Source organism: Gorilla gorilla, chromosome 2 (genome assembly GCF_029281585.2).
Source record: "Gorilla gorilla gorilla isolate KB3781 chromosome 2, NHGRI_mGorGor1-v2.1_pri, whole genome shotgun sequence".
Taxonomy (NCBI): Eukaryota; Metazoa; Chordata; class Mammalia; order Primates; family Hominidae; genus Gorilla; species Gorilla gorilla.
This window is the reverse complement of record NC_086017.1, coordinates 163,823,458-163,839,394: the sequence shown is the minus strand read 5'-3', so window position 1 is coordinate 163,839,394 and position 15,937 is coordinate 163,823,458. Positions and strand designations below refer to the sequence as shown.

Sequence of the window (15,937 nt, the reverse complement as noted above, 5' to 3'; positions counted from 1 at the left end):
TATAGATCTAGGGTAACGGGAAGAGCAGATTTCAAAATTAAGAAAAAAGAGACACAAGCTGTACCCAGCTGTCAAATAAAATCTTCCAGGAAGGAAGGATTGGTGGCTTGCAACTTATCTCAAGCAGTAAAGAATTGACTTTTTCAATGTATCAGACTGTGTGGTTGGTATTTGGGAAAGACAGAGTGTTGTTGTGGGAATAATAGGAGTTGCTTTGAAGTCTGAGTCTTGTCTCTGTTACTATCTAGCTTGCTGACTGAGTGAATATTGCCATCGCTAAGCTCTAGTGTCTCCATGTATAAATAGGCATAACACTATGCCCAGAGTTAATATGCCTAGTGTATTGGGCACATTAGCTCACATATAATAGCCCTCCTTAAGGACACCATTTACCCTCTCATCACCTTCTCTATTCTGACCATTGTCATCTTTAGCTGTAAAGTTGTAGCCAACACCATCAACCTCACAGCACCACTGTGAGGAAGGAAAAGAAATAAACCACTCTGAGTAATACCCATGAGGCTCTCATTGTACCAGGCCCCACATCATTATAACAAAAGTTTGTAGACAAAATTATTTCTGTTTTACCTTACTGCTCTGTCCATTGAAAGAAAACAGCCTATATTTTCCTACCTGGTTAGAATCAGATGTATCTACCTGTTTCTTCACAGACTTCTAAAGTGAGCAAAAGAATACGAGGATTAAATGATTTCTGATGGAGTTCTTGTATACAAAAGACCTCAGAAAACTCTTCATCTTAGTAAAGAAATATAGCAATAATAATTTATGTTTATTGAGTGCTTATTATCTGCTAGGCATTCTTCAAAGTGGCTTACATGTATTGATTGATTTAATGTCCACAACATGTTTGTGGGGCCTATACCTTTATTACTGTCACTTTAAGGGTAGCAAAAATTATATAGAATTTATGAAGCCTGCTTGAGGTCACCCTGCTTGTTAGTAACAGAGCTTGGATTAAGAAACACATATTCCTATGTACTTGTTGGTACATGAAACATAAAGCAAATCATATTCATAATTGTGGCTTTCATTCTTTAAGTGAAAATAAATTTGAAAGCAAGTGAAGTATTAGACTTCTGATGTGTTTCAAATGTCTATACTTTCAAAAGAGTAAATTACATATCATGCAGTGAGAAAAACAAATAGCAAATTTAGTGTATCATGTTTAATCGGAAGTGTTTAGTTTTGGTTTTAACTAAATTTTATTTAAAAATTACTTTGGGAGGCCAAAGTGGGCAGATCACGAAGTCAGGAGTTTGAGACAATCCGGGCCAATATGGTGAAACCCTGTCTCTACTAAAAATACAAAAATTATCTGGGCATGGTCACGTGAGCCTGTAGTCCCAGCTACTCAAGAGGCTGAGGCAGGAGAATCACTTGAACCTGGGAGGCGAAGGTTGCAGTGAGCCAAGATTGCGCCACTGCACACCAGCCAGGGCGACAGAGTGAGACCCCGTCTCAGAAAAAAAAAAAAAAAAAAACTTTGTAGGGCCAGGCACAAGGACTCATGCCAGTAATCCCAGCACTTTGGGAGGCTAAAGTGCGAGGATCAATTGAGGTCAGGTGTAAGACACTAGCCTGAGCATCATAGGGAGACCCCAACTCTACAAAAACAAATGTTTTAAAAATAAGCTGGGCATGGTGGCTACTCGAAAGGCTGAGGTGGGAGAATTGCTGGAGCCCAGGAGCTCAAGGCTGCAATGAGCTATGATGGTGCTGGATACAGTTTGGATATGTGTCCCCACCCAAATATCATGTTGAAATATAATCCCCAGTGTTGGAAGTGGAGCCTGGTGGGAGGTGATTGTATCATGGGGATGGATTTCTCATGAATAGCTTAGTACCATCCCCTTGGTACTGTCTTCATGATAGTAAGTGACCTCTCACAAGATCTGATCATTTAAAAGTGTGGAACCTCCCCACTTGCTCTCTTGCTCCTGCTCTGGTCATGTGATGTGGCTGTTTCCCCTTTGCCTTCTGCCATGATTGTACATTTTCTGAGGCCTCCCCAGAAGCTGAGCAGATGCCAGCATCATGCTTCCTGTACAGCCTGCAGGAAGCCGTGAGCCAATTAAACCTCTTTTCTTTATAAATTACCCAGTCTCAGATATTTCTTTACAGCAAAGTGAGAATGGACTAATCCAGTGCCATTGCACTCGAGTCTGGGAGACAGAGCAAGACCCTATCCCCCAAAAAAGAGAGAAAACTTCATGAAGAATTTGTGTACTATAGAGAGAAAGAATTTATAGAATAATTTCCAATTTACAACACTGCTGAGTCTTTTTCCCTCACAATACATCTGTGTTAAAGCTATGAGCATCTTTCGTATTGCGAAAGTTGATAATACATATTGGGTTATTCTTATCACACCCAACTAAAACAGAGTTGAAAAGCCAGCAGGGAAAAGCACTCAGGGCACATAACATTGCTCCAAAAATGTAATTGTCTATAAGCCTTGCTGCTGAACCTGCCAACTGTAACCTGATGCCAGTTTTATCTAAAGACTACTGAAACAACCTGCTGCAACTTTAAGACGAGTTTTACCCAGTTCAGTCACTCACCAGTCAGTTTACCAGCTCCCCCAAACTTCACTATTGCCAATGACGTTTCTTAAAGAGCAATACATAATATTTCTCCTTTTAATAATACCTCTTACCTTCTCTTTGTTCTGCCATACTCAAGACCAGCCAGTCTGCGTACATGCCCCAAATTGCAATTCTTTCTTCCCAGAAAAAACATTTTAATTTTAGACATTCATCTCTATATTTTATTTTACTTCAGCAGTATGTAAATAGCAGTTGAATTTATAATTCTTGGATATATTTTATTACTTTTAAAGAGATTTATTGAGATATTTAAATACTATAAAATTCACTGTTTTAAGTTTGCAATTCAGTGATTTTTTTTTAGTGTACTTACAGAGTTGCACAGCTATCACCACAATCTAATTTTGAAATATTTCCATCACCCTGAGAAGAAATATTTTGCTTATTTGTAGTTATTCCCTATTCCTATTCCTACCCCTTCCCCTTCCCCACCACCCACCCTTTCCGTCCCAAACTCTTGGCCTTAGGCAGTCACTAATTTACTTTTTGTTCTATAGATTGGCTTGTTCCACACATTTCATATAAATAAAATTATAAGATGTGTTCTTTTGTTTAGGGCTTCCTCAACTTAGCATAATATTTTTGAGGTTTCTCCATAGTATAGTATGTATGGGTACCTTGTTCTTTCTTATTGCTGCATAATATTCCATTATATGTGTATAAGGCATGTTTTTTCATGTCTTTTATCCAGTTGATTGACGTTTGAATAGTTTCTACATTTTGGTTACTATGAAAAATGTTGCTGTGTAAATTTGTCTTCAAGTGAACATGTGTTTTCATTTCTCCTAGGTAGGTAATAAGCAGTGGAATTGCTGGGTCATATAGCAAGTCTATGCTTAATTTTTTTTAAGAAACTGCCAGATGGTTTTCCAAAGTGGCTACACCATTTTACATTTCCACAAGCAACGTATGAGAGTTCCAATCTCTCCACATCTTTGCCAATACTTGTTGTTTTCTGTTTTTTTTATTATAGCTACCCTAGTGGTGTAAAGTAGTAACTCATTTTGGTTTTGATTTGCATTTTCCTAATGATTAATGGTGCTGAACAAATTTTCACGTGTTAATGTGTATACACTTTGAAAAATGTCTATTCAATTCTTGTCCATTTTTATTTCACTATTTATTTATAGGTATTCTTTATAAATTCTGAATACAAGTCTCTTATGAGAGATATAATTTTCAAATACTTTTCTCCCAGTCGATGGATTGTATTTCATTTTCTTGACCATGTTTATTGTAGCACAATAGTTTTAAATTTCGCTAGGTACAATTTATCAAATTTTTAAATTGCTTATGCTTGTGTGGTATCTAAGATATTATTGCCTAACCCAAGATCATGAAGATTTACTCTTATTTTGCCTGTATTATTTTTTAGGTTTTCATACATACATATACATACATGAAATCCTACATACGTGTGTGTGTATATATATGTATGTATGAAACCCTACAAAATATGTATTTCTCATATATATAAACCCTATTATATATATATATTTCATACCTATATACGACATATGTATGAAACCCTATAAAATAATAAATATGTAAGTAATTTAGGAGCAAAGTTCTCTGGAAATTAGGATGAAGTGAAAGTCAAATTATTAAATGACATTGTATTAGTCTGTTCTCACACTGCTATAAAGAACTACCTGAGACTGGGTAGTTTATAAAGAAAAGAGGTTTAATTGGCTCACAGTTTCACAGGCTGTACAGGAAGCATAGCTCGGAAGGCCTCAGGAAGCTTACAATCATGGCAGAAGGCAAAGGGGAAGCAAGCACTTCTTCACATGGCCAGCAGGAGAGAGAGCAAAGGGTGAATTGCTACATACTTTTAAACAACCAGGTCTCATGAGAACTCATTCACTATCACAGGGACAACAAGGGAGAAATTAGCTCCCATGATCCAACACTTCCCACCAGATCACTCCTTCAACACTTGGGATCACAATTCAACATGAGATTTGTGTGGGGACACAGAGCCAAGCTGTATGAGACACAAAAGAAAGAATGCAGACACAACCACTCAATATTATGCACAGTGAAAAACTATGTGATCTATTTTTCTATGTTAAGGTGTATAGGAGGCAAAACACCCCCTTTACCATTACTTGTAGACAGCATGATCAGAGCACAGTAAGACTAAATCAAGAGTACTGATGAAAGAAAAGCTAATCAACAAGGACTATGCCATCAAAAAAGCAAGGACATATCCAGTTCTTACTCAGACTATAGCTGAACAGTCAAACTGGAACATACATAGACTAGCCAGCAAGAGGAGGTGATATGTTGACCAGGTAAAAGACACCATGCTCTACAACGGATGACAATGGAAACAGTAAATTAGAAAGGTATTTAGAGACACTGGAGTTTAAGGAAACTGATCTTAATCTATTTAAACATTATGAATACTAAGGAATTAATTCATAATTCTCACCTTAATATGAAGTGGAATAGAGTTGCGTTCCTTGACCAACAGTAATAAATGTGTTTTAATGATCCACAGAGCATTCGAATAAGATGTCTCATTTGGAATATATTATCAATTTTCTTTATAAGGCTTTATAATTAAATCTACTATCATTAAAAGGTTGCACTATTATTTGCTTGAATGTTACTAATAACCTACTTGTTGCCAAATCTGTATGTCTTTTATTCTTTGAAAAGTAAGAAAAGGTTATTCCTGAGTAGGAAAAGGTAACTTAAGGAATATGAGACAAATGTCTGTCAACTGAGAAAGCTGTTGAATTTTGAGGCATAACAATGAAAGCTCTATTTATAGATATTAAGCTCTAGAATTTCACATTTTGAAGGAACATTAACAACTTTTTTACAGCTGACGGGCTTGGAGAGATTGTTTAAAGGTTAGAACCCAATCTGGTTAATTACCTATGACACGACTTCATATTCAAAACTTTATGACCCTGTGTTAGTCAAGGGTTATATATGTTTCATCCCTTTAATAATATCAGAAGACTTTCGGGAAAAGCACTTTTTTTCTTTTTCTGAGTCCTCAGCATCCAAAAGAGTGTTTGGCTCAAAAAGCATTTGTTGAGTAGCACATCTTAAGAGGTATTCACTTGAATTGTTATTCATTTTAGCTATTTATAAAAGCTTAATCCGTTGTTTCTTTGGAACTGAAACTTGTATATCACAAAATTTCACTGTTGTTTGCTTTTACATTTATCAGCTTTTGTTATCTCTTATCTCACCATCTGATACCTATTTGTTGATGCTATCTGTTGATATCTTTTTACATTTTAGAGATAAGAAAGAATTCTAAAACTAAATAATTTAAAATAGTTTTAAAAAATATATAGGTTGCACAGGAAGAAAAGTGATTATCTTTGGAAGAATCTCCAAACAAATTATCTAGTCAAAGGAAAACAAAAAATAGTAATTAAAAAATTTAATTCAATTCAACTAGCACTGATTGAACATTTCTTATGTTTCATGCATTGAAGATATAACAGCAATAAGACATAGGTCTTACTTCAGGGAACTCATATATCAGTAGAAGATATGTACTGTATAATAATGTGATCAGTCAATTGTATTTTAAAGCAGTAATAATACTTCATATAAATATGAAGTATTTTATAAGTATTAACACACTTAATGCTAACAACAATTTTGTAAATGAGAAAATTGAGGCATAAAGAGGTTAAACAATCTGCTCCATTTATGTAACTAGTTTTTGGCAGAGCTAGTATTTGAACCAGGCAGTCTGTAGATTCAGAGCCTGCATTCTTATGCCACACCGTACTGCCTCAGAACTCACCGCAACTTCTCAGTTTTTGTTTTTTTTTTAATTTTGTTCATGAGATGATTTCTTTCTTTTTACACATATATCACCAAAATTAGAAAGTAAGATTTGCAGGTTATTTTACATCAGGACAGTAAATCCATTTTTGACTTCTGAGAGATTTTTTCATGCAGAAGTTTGAAGATTGTAAATGCCCTTACAAATATATGACATTATTAAAACATTTTTATTTTATGAATATGAAATATTTTAGAAGTAATGAGACAGCCAAATATAAAGGAGTCACCGGAGAACCCCCAACTGGCCTGTGTGCTGGGAGGAATGCACACTGGGGTGGAGCCTCGGGAAGTTCACTCTGTTTGCCCTGGGGAGGAGCCTGGCCCCTCCTCTTCCTGCGTGGAACCTGGAATTCAATCTGTGACGCGGGAAGCATATACTAGCAGGACTCTCACTCTGCTGAGGGTCCCTCTTTCCCCTTTTTTCCTTTTTTTCCAATAAATTCCATTTTTCTCACCCTTCAAAGTGTCTGCGGGCCTAATAACTTCATAGCTGTATGGCAAGGACCCCATCTTTAGCTGAACTAGGGAGAAAGTCCTACCACGGTACAAACATCTGATATAACATACACATGCATTTCTGAAAAGCTTGCATTAAGCTACATTGCATACTTCAAGTTACAAAGTTAATGAGGGAAAAAAATAGAATTAGCATAGACCACTCAAAACTTAAGCCACTTGATGACCAGAGCATTAACAACAGTAACAAATCCTACTCAATAACAATTTATCACAGTTTTTAAAAAATGTTAAAATCATAATAAAGAAAGCAATACTACAATAACTAATATGACTTTATTCTAAATACAAATGAAAGTAGACTATCAGAATGAGGTAAAAGAAAGACTGCTGAATTACAGAAAAAAGCACAACACCATCAGAAGTTACAGGTGTAGCACTTTATGTAATAAGTAGATGCAAGTTTCACACATACCACAGCAAAGATATGGCTGGTGATTTTGGATCATTATCTTGTCATTGTTTCTTTTGCACATGATCAACCTCCTGGGAAGATAGGATGAATGGACATGGTATACAGTACTGTATTCTTCTAAGGTTTGCTGTATGCAGCTTTGTTAGCATATTTTGCACTCTGCTGCAGTGTAAATGCTGGCAGTGCAAAATGCAGGGGGAAAATCCCTTAGGAGCCTTCTCATCACCCAAGTTATGTTCACATCATTCCCTCTTTAACAATCTTATTTCCATTTACATTACAGAACATGCTCTGTAGCAAAATAAACTATATTTGGAATGGATTACAGTGAAGGAGAACATCAACAATTTTATCACTAAATTATTTCTTATTTCAGGTTCCTTTCTCCTTTTCTGTCAAACACACTTAAAAGCTAAACATGCAAAATGCTTTTCTAGGTTAAGTTCAATTATAGTTAGTAGTATAGGTGTCACTGCATAGAAACTACTGCTTTCCAGACAGAGGCAGAAGGATCGCTTGAGCCCAGGCCTTCGAGACCAGTCTGGGCAACATGGCAAGACTGTGTCTTTACAAAAAAAAATTTTTTTAATTAGCCAGGCATGAGGTGGGAGGATTGCTTGAACCAGGGAAGTTGAGGCTGCAGTGAGCCCTGATCATACCACTACACTCCAGCCTGGGTGACAGAGCAAGGCCATGTCTCAAAAAACTAAAATAAAATAAAAATAAAGAAACTATTGCTTGCATTTCCAAGCAACAAGTATCCAAGAGGTCATTCACACATGTTCCTTTGCAATTTCAGCATGAGTGCAAATATTTTTCTTCTTTCATCTCTATCAACATTAATACAAAATTTAAAATAATATGGGATAACTATTATAGCCCTCATTCGCAACAGCCATAATTTAGGACTGAGGGATTAACTAAAGTTCGGTATCATTTAAAAGAGCAAAACAAAAATAGAAAACAGCAGTTTTCCTAGTCATAATAAAAAAAGTTTTTTGTCCAATTTACAAAAAGTTCCTGCTAATTAAGACCTACTAACACAGTCACAGTTCATATACTATCAAAGTTGTTATTTGAGTAGTCAATTAACTTTCCCCAAAGCACCACAACCAGATAAAACAATTTATTTTCTTGTAGTGTTGTCCTAATTTGGTCTTAATGAGGAGTTGAGCTTGTCTTGTATGTTTGTTCCTTGAGTTGCTGAAGGCTTGATTTACTTGTCCCAGTAAAAGTCTCTGCTTGTTCCCCTCCTTCTCTGAACAAAGACTGATTTTCATATGAAAAGAGTTAGTGAATGTTTTCCCTTAGGCACTGGGGCTAGCTTTTCCCAGAGAAGTAGGCTGTTGCATTGCTTTTGTCATTTTTGATCACAGAAATGTTTTCAAAGGGCAGCATAAACAATGATAGTCAAGTTGGTCTCTGCTTTCATGAAGAAGGTGATGGAAGTGAATTTTAAACAATTTTAGCAACAAATGTTTGGTGGCACATGAATCTGGATTTACAGTAATTAGAGATATCTGAATTTTCACAAAATAGTCTAGGCATACTTTTTCTTTGGTCTACCAAGACTTGACACTCATTGTTGCTTTGGTTTTCCCTGGTGCAGCTGATAACATCAGACACTTAAAATTAGCACTGCAGAATGCAGCTCCAAGCAGCAGCTTCAGGTTGAGTGATTTTATCAATGGTTACAAGAGTAACAGAACTCCAGAGCCGGGATTCTGTCTTGGCTTGTAAAATATCTTTCAGTTCTACCTTTAATATGTTTTTAAGTAGAAAGTAACTTAGTATCATTATGTTACTAAATCCCAGAATCTTTTTTGGAAGGGAGCAAAGGATTTTGAAACACTGAAGATATGGTGACAAAATGGAGACATGCAAAATTATATTCTTCCATTGACATTAACTGTAACTCTTCAGTGGTACATATATATTAATAACAAATTTCAGGCATTCTAAACAACTGTTGAGGATCTGTTTGTGAACATTTTCAATGTGAGAGAATTCTTTACTCCCCCTAATAAATCCCTATCTCATGATTTATGCATCAGTTCTCACAGCCTGGCTGCACAAAACAGTTTAATTCCAGAGTGCAGGGAAGCTGAAATGAGGAAGTTGAAGAGACTGAGAGCTTTCTTGGGAGTGCCTAGATACTTCTTCCCTGAAGATCCGTACCCGGAAGCCTTGAGAAATACAGCTGATCCAGGAGAAAATGTGAACCTGCATCCTACGGCTCTAAATTCATTTCCAGACCCCCGCCCTCCAAACTCTGTTCCCAGCAAGTGACCTGACATTTTGCATCAGGCCCAAGAGCAGACAGTTGCTAGGGGGCTGGCTATGGGGCAGCCATAAAGAAAATAAGCTAAAAAATAAATAAATAAACTTTGAGAATTCTTCTTTAAAATATAGCATTCTAGAACACTTTAGGTTTTCTGAAAAAAATGATTTACAAGTTAATGTTCAAATACATTAATCCAGAACTTTCAATTACAAGACGAGTAAGTCCTGGGGATCTAACATACAGCATGGTGAATATAGTTACTAATACTGTATTGTTTACTTGAAATTTGCTGAGAATAGAACTTGTGTCCTCATTCCTTCCTTGCCATGCATACAAAATGTTAACTATGTGAGGTGATGAATGTGTTAATTAATCTGATAATTAACAGTAATTAGTTAATTGTAATTAATTGTAATTAGATACATCTCACAATGTATATGTGTATCAAACCATCACATTGTATACCTTGAATTTATACTGTTTGTGTTAACTTACCTCAATAAAGCCAGAAAAAAAGTTAAAATTTCCCCCCAAATTAATTCAAGAATGAAGATATTTGATTATATAACACTTGCATGAAATAGGAGTACCAGAAAGCATGATAATGGGAAAAGGCAGCAAATGTGAAAACCACCTTTTCCTGATGTAGTTCTGACTTTGCTCAGGGCTCATCCCAGATGGTTACCTTGTGCATATGCTATATTCTAATTAAAACAGAAAAGAACATATTCAGAAAAAGAATGACTCATCTTAAAATTTTTCATTTAAATTTTATTCATTGAAATGTTTTCATTTAAATTTCATTTTAAAATTTTACTGAATTAAGATAGAATTTGAAATCCCTAAAATAATTAACTATTACTAAGTATGTAGAAGGCCCTTAAATTCCACCTAACTTCTTTTGGTTCTGATATGATTCCCTGCATTTGTTTCGTTTGCATTACTTTCCCTTTGGATTTGAATGGGAAATTGATTATTAAAATTATATTGCTATATATTAAAATATTGAAATGAAAATTAAGATTTGAAAATAATATTTATCAGAAGTTAACCTTTTTGCATTAGGCCAGTTTACGTTAGGCAAAGTGCTAAGAAAATTAATCTGTACAATACCAAAGGCATTATTATATTCCAAATCCCAAAAGTCTTTCTTGCCTCTTGTAGAAAGGTGCATTAGCTGACTAACAGTATTTCCAGGTAGAAAAATGGAAAGGAAAATGCTGAGCCTGTTATAGAGAAGAGCTTAATAGACTTGTGTGCATACATTAGCCTTCTGACTCTGGATTGATTTGCAGAGTGCCACTGCCAACTCCATCTCAGGGAGTCCATCATTAACACTTCCACTGACCCCTCCAGCCCTGCCACCCTGCCCCAAATTATTTTGCAAGTTTTCCAAATTGATACTTTAACTTAATATTTCCTTAAAGATGAGAAAGTTTAAGCAGATTCAAGACTAGTAGAATTGATGTCTCATTTTCTTGGGCAATTTCAGCAAATACTAAGTCTAGGATTTTCTCTAGAGTTGTATTTATAGTGTCTATATTGCTATTAACATAGAGAATCAACTAATACTGAGTTCATAAAGAGGGAGAGGAAAACAAGAAAAAGAAACCCTTCTGCTGTCCTTAAGTAATGACAAATTCCTTTTAAATTTCTTAAGATTTTCATCAGTTTTTAAACAAACAAGTAACACAAGGCGAAAATCTATCAAACACACAAAAATATAGAAACTGATGATAAATGAGTTTTATTTAGCTATCAAAATTGCTCCTCCTCCTTTTGCTTTGCTTTCTGCCATCTTTCAACATGAGAACCAGAGATCTGACTGGAAATAGGTTGTTTTCCTGTGCGTGAATAGAAAGTGACTAGTTTTGGGGGCCGGGGACGATGGTTCACGCCTGTAATCCCAGCACTTTGGGAGGCCAAGGCAGGTGGATCACTTGAGCTCAGGCATTCCAGATCAGCCTAGACAACATGGTGAAACCCTGTCTGTACTAAAAATACAAAAATTAGCCAGGAATGGTGGAGCATGCCTGTAATTTCAGCTACTCAGGTGGCTGAGGCAAGAGAATCGCTTGAACCCAGGAGGTGGAGGCTGTGGTGAGCCGGGATCACGCCACTGCACTCCAGCCTGGGAGACAGAATGAGACTCTGTCTCAAAAAAAAAAAAAAAAAAAAAAAAAAAAAGAAAAAGAAAAAAAGGTGACTAGCTTTTCTTTATTCCCAATCAAGTCCATAAATAAAATAGATTAAGATCTTGAAATTTGAACATTGAGATTTGTGTGGTGGTTTCTCATTTCCCTTTTATATTTTCAAGAAGACTCTAAAGATATCACTTATAAGAATTACTTAAATGGGCTTTCTGCTATCATGTTTCTTGGGTTTGGGTAGATGACTTGGATGGCTTCTAAGCAAAGCACGGACAGACAAAAACAATATTACCTACCCCCAAAGGAAAAAAGAAATAATAAGATACATCTACAGACCATTACTGATTTATAAGTTCATCATATTCTAATGCTATTCAGATTTAGCTGGAAGAGGAGTCTGTTTAAAATGGTTTATATTAGGATAAAAAGTAGTGTTTAATAATGTATTCATTTTAATATTTCCAGGGTTGAGACACAGAGGGAGTTTTCCAATTTAATCAGCAATGTCCTATGTGTGCTCCCCTTGCCTTTAGATGAAATCTGACCGAGGATGTTTCATCACCACCGTTTTTTGTCCTAGAGAAGCCTCATTACTTTGTACTCTGCTTGTTTCACCAGCTCACAACCCCAACCAAGCTCGACTGCTTTTATATTCAGATAGACAGCCCTCTTTCTCCTTTATCACTTTAGCCAGTTCTGTTAGCATTCCTGTTTCCCTCATATTCTTTGTCCTTTCCTAAACCTATCTATTTTACCTACCTAGCCCTAATCTTTTTTTATTTTTAAAAATTTATCTATTTTTTGTAGAGACAGGTTCTTGCTATGTTGCCAAGGCTGGTCTCGAACTCCTGGACTCTACAGATCCTCCTGCCTTGGGCTCCCAAAGTGCTGTGATTACCAACATGAGCTATCACACTTGGCCCCAGCCCTAATCCTAAACCACTCCATTATCTTAGGTTCTTTATCTCAGGTTCTTGAATTCTGGTGGGGAAACCACACCACCTTTCAGATAGGTGCTGCTCCAAATTTACACTCACAGTTGGCCTGCAGACTATCTGGCCAACCATGTTTATGCTCAGAGAATGCAGTTTTTGTCATCCTTCACAATGGCAAGTCAAAACCATCCACGTGCAAACTGTCCAGTTGTCCTTCACCTTCCTTGCTGCTCCTTCACCCTAATCCCTTTCCCTAGCAGCACCCTTCTCTCTTACTTCACAGAGACATTCAAACCTGCCACCAGGTTTTCACCATCTGATTTCCAAGACTCATGCATCTGTCTCTCCTTTAGATGGTCTTGCCTACTTCTCTAGGGTCTGTTAAGAAATATTTACCAGCATCTCATCCCTCTCCTGTGTTTTCAGTTTCTTTCTCCTGTCTCCACATTCTCCCTGCCTATAACAGACTATTATCTCATTTCTGTCTGCACTCTGCTAAAGTTTTCTGGCAAAGTTGGCCTATAACTATCTAATATCACAATGCAAAATACTGTTTTCATCTATATTAGCTGATTACCTGATTACACAGGTAATCATCTCATTCTTATTGAAATTCTCTCCTCTCTTCCCTCTAGGCACACACACTTTTATGGTTTTCCTCTTGTATTTCAGACCTTTCCATTCTAATCTTTCCCCCCAAAAGCTTGTGTGATTTCTTTCCTGGAGCGAGGGGGAGGGCTGAAGTGGTAGAGCCAAGATTCTGAACCAGATAGTAGAACTCAGAATGGAGCTACACAGGTTCCATAAGGCATAACGGCTTCAGAATTAAGATTTTTAAAAAAAGAAAGAAAAAAGAAAAGGAAGCTGAAATCCCAGCTTCACCAGTTACTGGATGGATACTCTAGGGCAAGTTAGTTTCGTTGAGCACTGCTTTTCTCATCTACAGAATGTAGCTAATAATACCGTTCAGATAAAGTTGTTGTAAGGAACAGCTCTGGTAATAAATGCAAAGAATCTGTAAACTGTAGCTTTCCAGTAAATGACATTATTGAGTTTATGTTTCCTCAAATATTTATCTTTGTTTTCAGTGTCAAGCGTGAGACAAAACAGGGAGGTAGGGAGTCATTTAGGGCAGTATTATATTAGGGAAGGAGAGAGAAGCATTCTTGCCATAATACACTTGAACCAATTTAACAATTACCTGAGTTTAAGAGACTTCCATTCTTTTGAGAGGTATGTTGATCTGAATTCCTTGCCAGCACTGTTAGCCAACCATTCTTCACAGCTTCCTTCTTCTTATCCTAGATTCCTCATGGACCAGTGACTCCAGATTCGCAGTTCCCAAAGCACATTCTCATATTATCTCATTACTTTTACAACCTTTGTTCAACACCAAAGACAGAAACATTTAATAGGAGTTGACTAAGCAAATCAGAACATTTCTAATTTTGTGCCGAATTTTTTTACTTATAGGTTTATAATTGAAAGAAAAAACAAAGCATCTATAAATTGTTTAAAGCTCTTGATGAAGGATTTTTTATTGTAAAACTATTACCACACAAATAGAAAGCAAACTTTGTCAAATATTTTATTTAATTCATTAATTAATGAGAGTACCAGTAAGATGTTATAATCACGTCAAAGGAGAATTCTTAGAGCACGCATATACAACAGACATCCCCAGAAATTTGGAAGTGAATATACATGTAGATGTGATACTGTCAATATCCACCTAACAATAACTAATTAAGTTCTACCACACACAATTCATTTGCATTGCCATGGATACCTATTATTAGTTTTCTTTTCCTTTTTTAGACAGAGTCTCACTCTGTCACCCAGGCTGGAGTGCAGAGGTGTTATCTCGGTTCACTGCAACCTCTGCCTCCTGCGTTCAAGAGATTCTCCTGCCCAAGCCTCCCAAGTAGCTGGGATTACAGACGTGTGCCACCACACCCAGTTAATTTTTTTGTATTTTTAGTAGAGATGGGGTTTCACCATGTTGGCCAGGCTGATCTTGAACTCTTGACCTCATGTGATCCGCCCACCTTGGCCTCCCAAAGTGCTAGGATTACAGGCATGAGCCACTGCACCCAGCCCCTATTATTAGTTTTTTTTACAACATATAGAGTTGTGAAATAGTTCAAAGACAAGGAAAAGAGATAACTCTAACAGAACATTCAGTAATGATTTTGTCCATTGAAATGTTTTTCACATTTTTTCCTAACAGTTTAACTCTTAAAGCTAGGAAAGATACCAACTGTACATTTTTCTATGTCTTGATACTGTACTCAGATTATTTCTACTTAACCAATAATGAGGCAGATTTAGAATGTATTAAGGGTTTCTAAAATAATATATAGGAATCAGATCCTGAATGGATTACAGAACCCCTGATTTCCACTTCTAGAGTCAATACTTTGAACACTGTGTGTCCCGATTTCCTTACATGTAAAATGACATTTACCTTTTCTCTATTCTAATATTTCTATTTTAGAGTAGATGGCAGAAATTACAGAAGCAGGAAAAATAAGATTCATCATTTGGGGATGCAACAGGTTAGTACAGCAACTGTTTCAACTTACATTTTCTCCTAATTCTTTTTCTTTCCCCCACCCTTCTGGGCTGCATGATAAAGCTTGATCGGGATCTCACTGGGAAGGGAAGGAGTGGTGCTGGTGCGGCGTACGAGGAACATCATAGAGAATCATCATGGCATTTCCAGAACAAGTTCACAATGGAATCATTGTGAGAGTTCCCTTTGCTTTGACCCTGATGCTGAGCATGAACTCAGGGCAAATGCCCCATAGTTCACCCAGCTGGAGCCCTGTGAGAACAAGGAAGGTGATGTCAGCTTTGGCACTCTGTTTAAGTACAGTGAAGCCTGTGCCTAGTGAATTTCATGAAGATGGATCACCACCCTCAGCTCTGTGTTTACAAAGACATCAGGAATAAACACACATACCTTAAGTGAAAGAAAACCACAGCTACTCTTATCACCCTGAAAAATGAATCGACTTTTTTAAAAATGCATGAGTTATTTAGAAAATATCATAAATATGTCATGAGACCCCTCGTTGCTAGTTAGTCAATATCATCAGAGCATTGGGAAAGCTGTTTTGCTTTTATTTTCCATGAGCCACAGCTCCTTGTCACTTACAGTTACTGCTCTGAACATCAGTTAT

The 15,937-nt window shown here is 36.6% G+C and overlaps 1 long non-coding RNA gene across 1 annotated transcript in view; it reads right to left on the bottom strand.

Moving 5' to 3' along the window:
- Positions 1-15,515, bottom strand: part of LOC109026201 (uncharacterized) — a 28,992-nt gene extending 13,477 nt beyond the window's left edge. The window contains exons 1-2 of the long non-coding RNA XR_002005163.4: positions 15,338-15,515; positions 13,954-14,132 (exon numbers count right to left, since the gene is read on the bottom strand). This is a non-coding gene — a long non-coding RNA (uncharacterized lncRNA). The remainder of the gene's footprint in view (positions 1-13,953; positions 14,133-15,337) is intronic.
- Between the last annotated feature and the right edge of the window lie 422 nt (positions 15,516-15,937).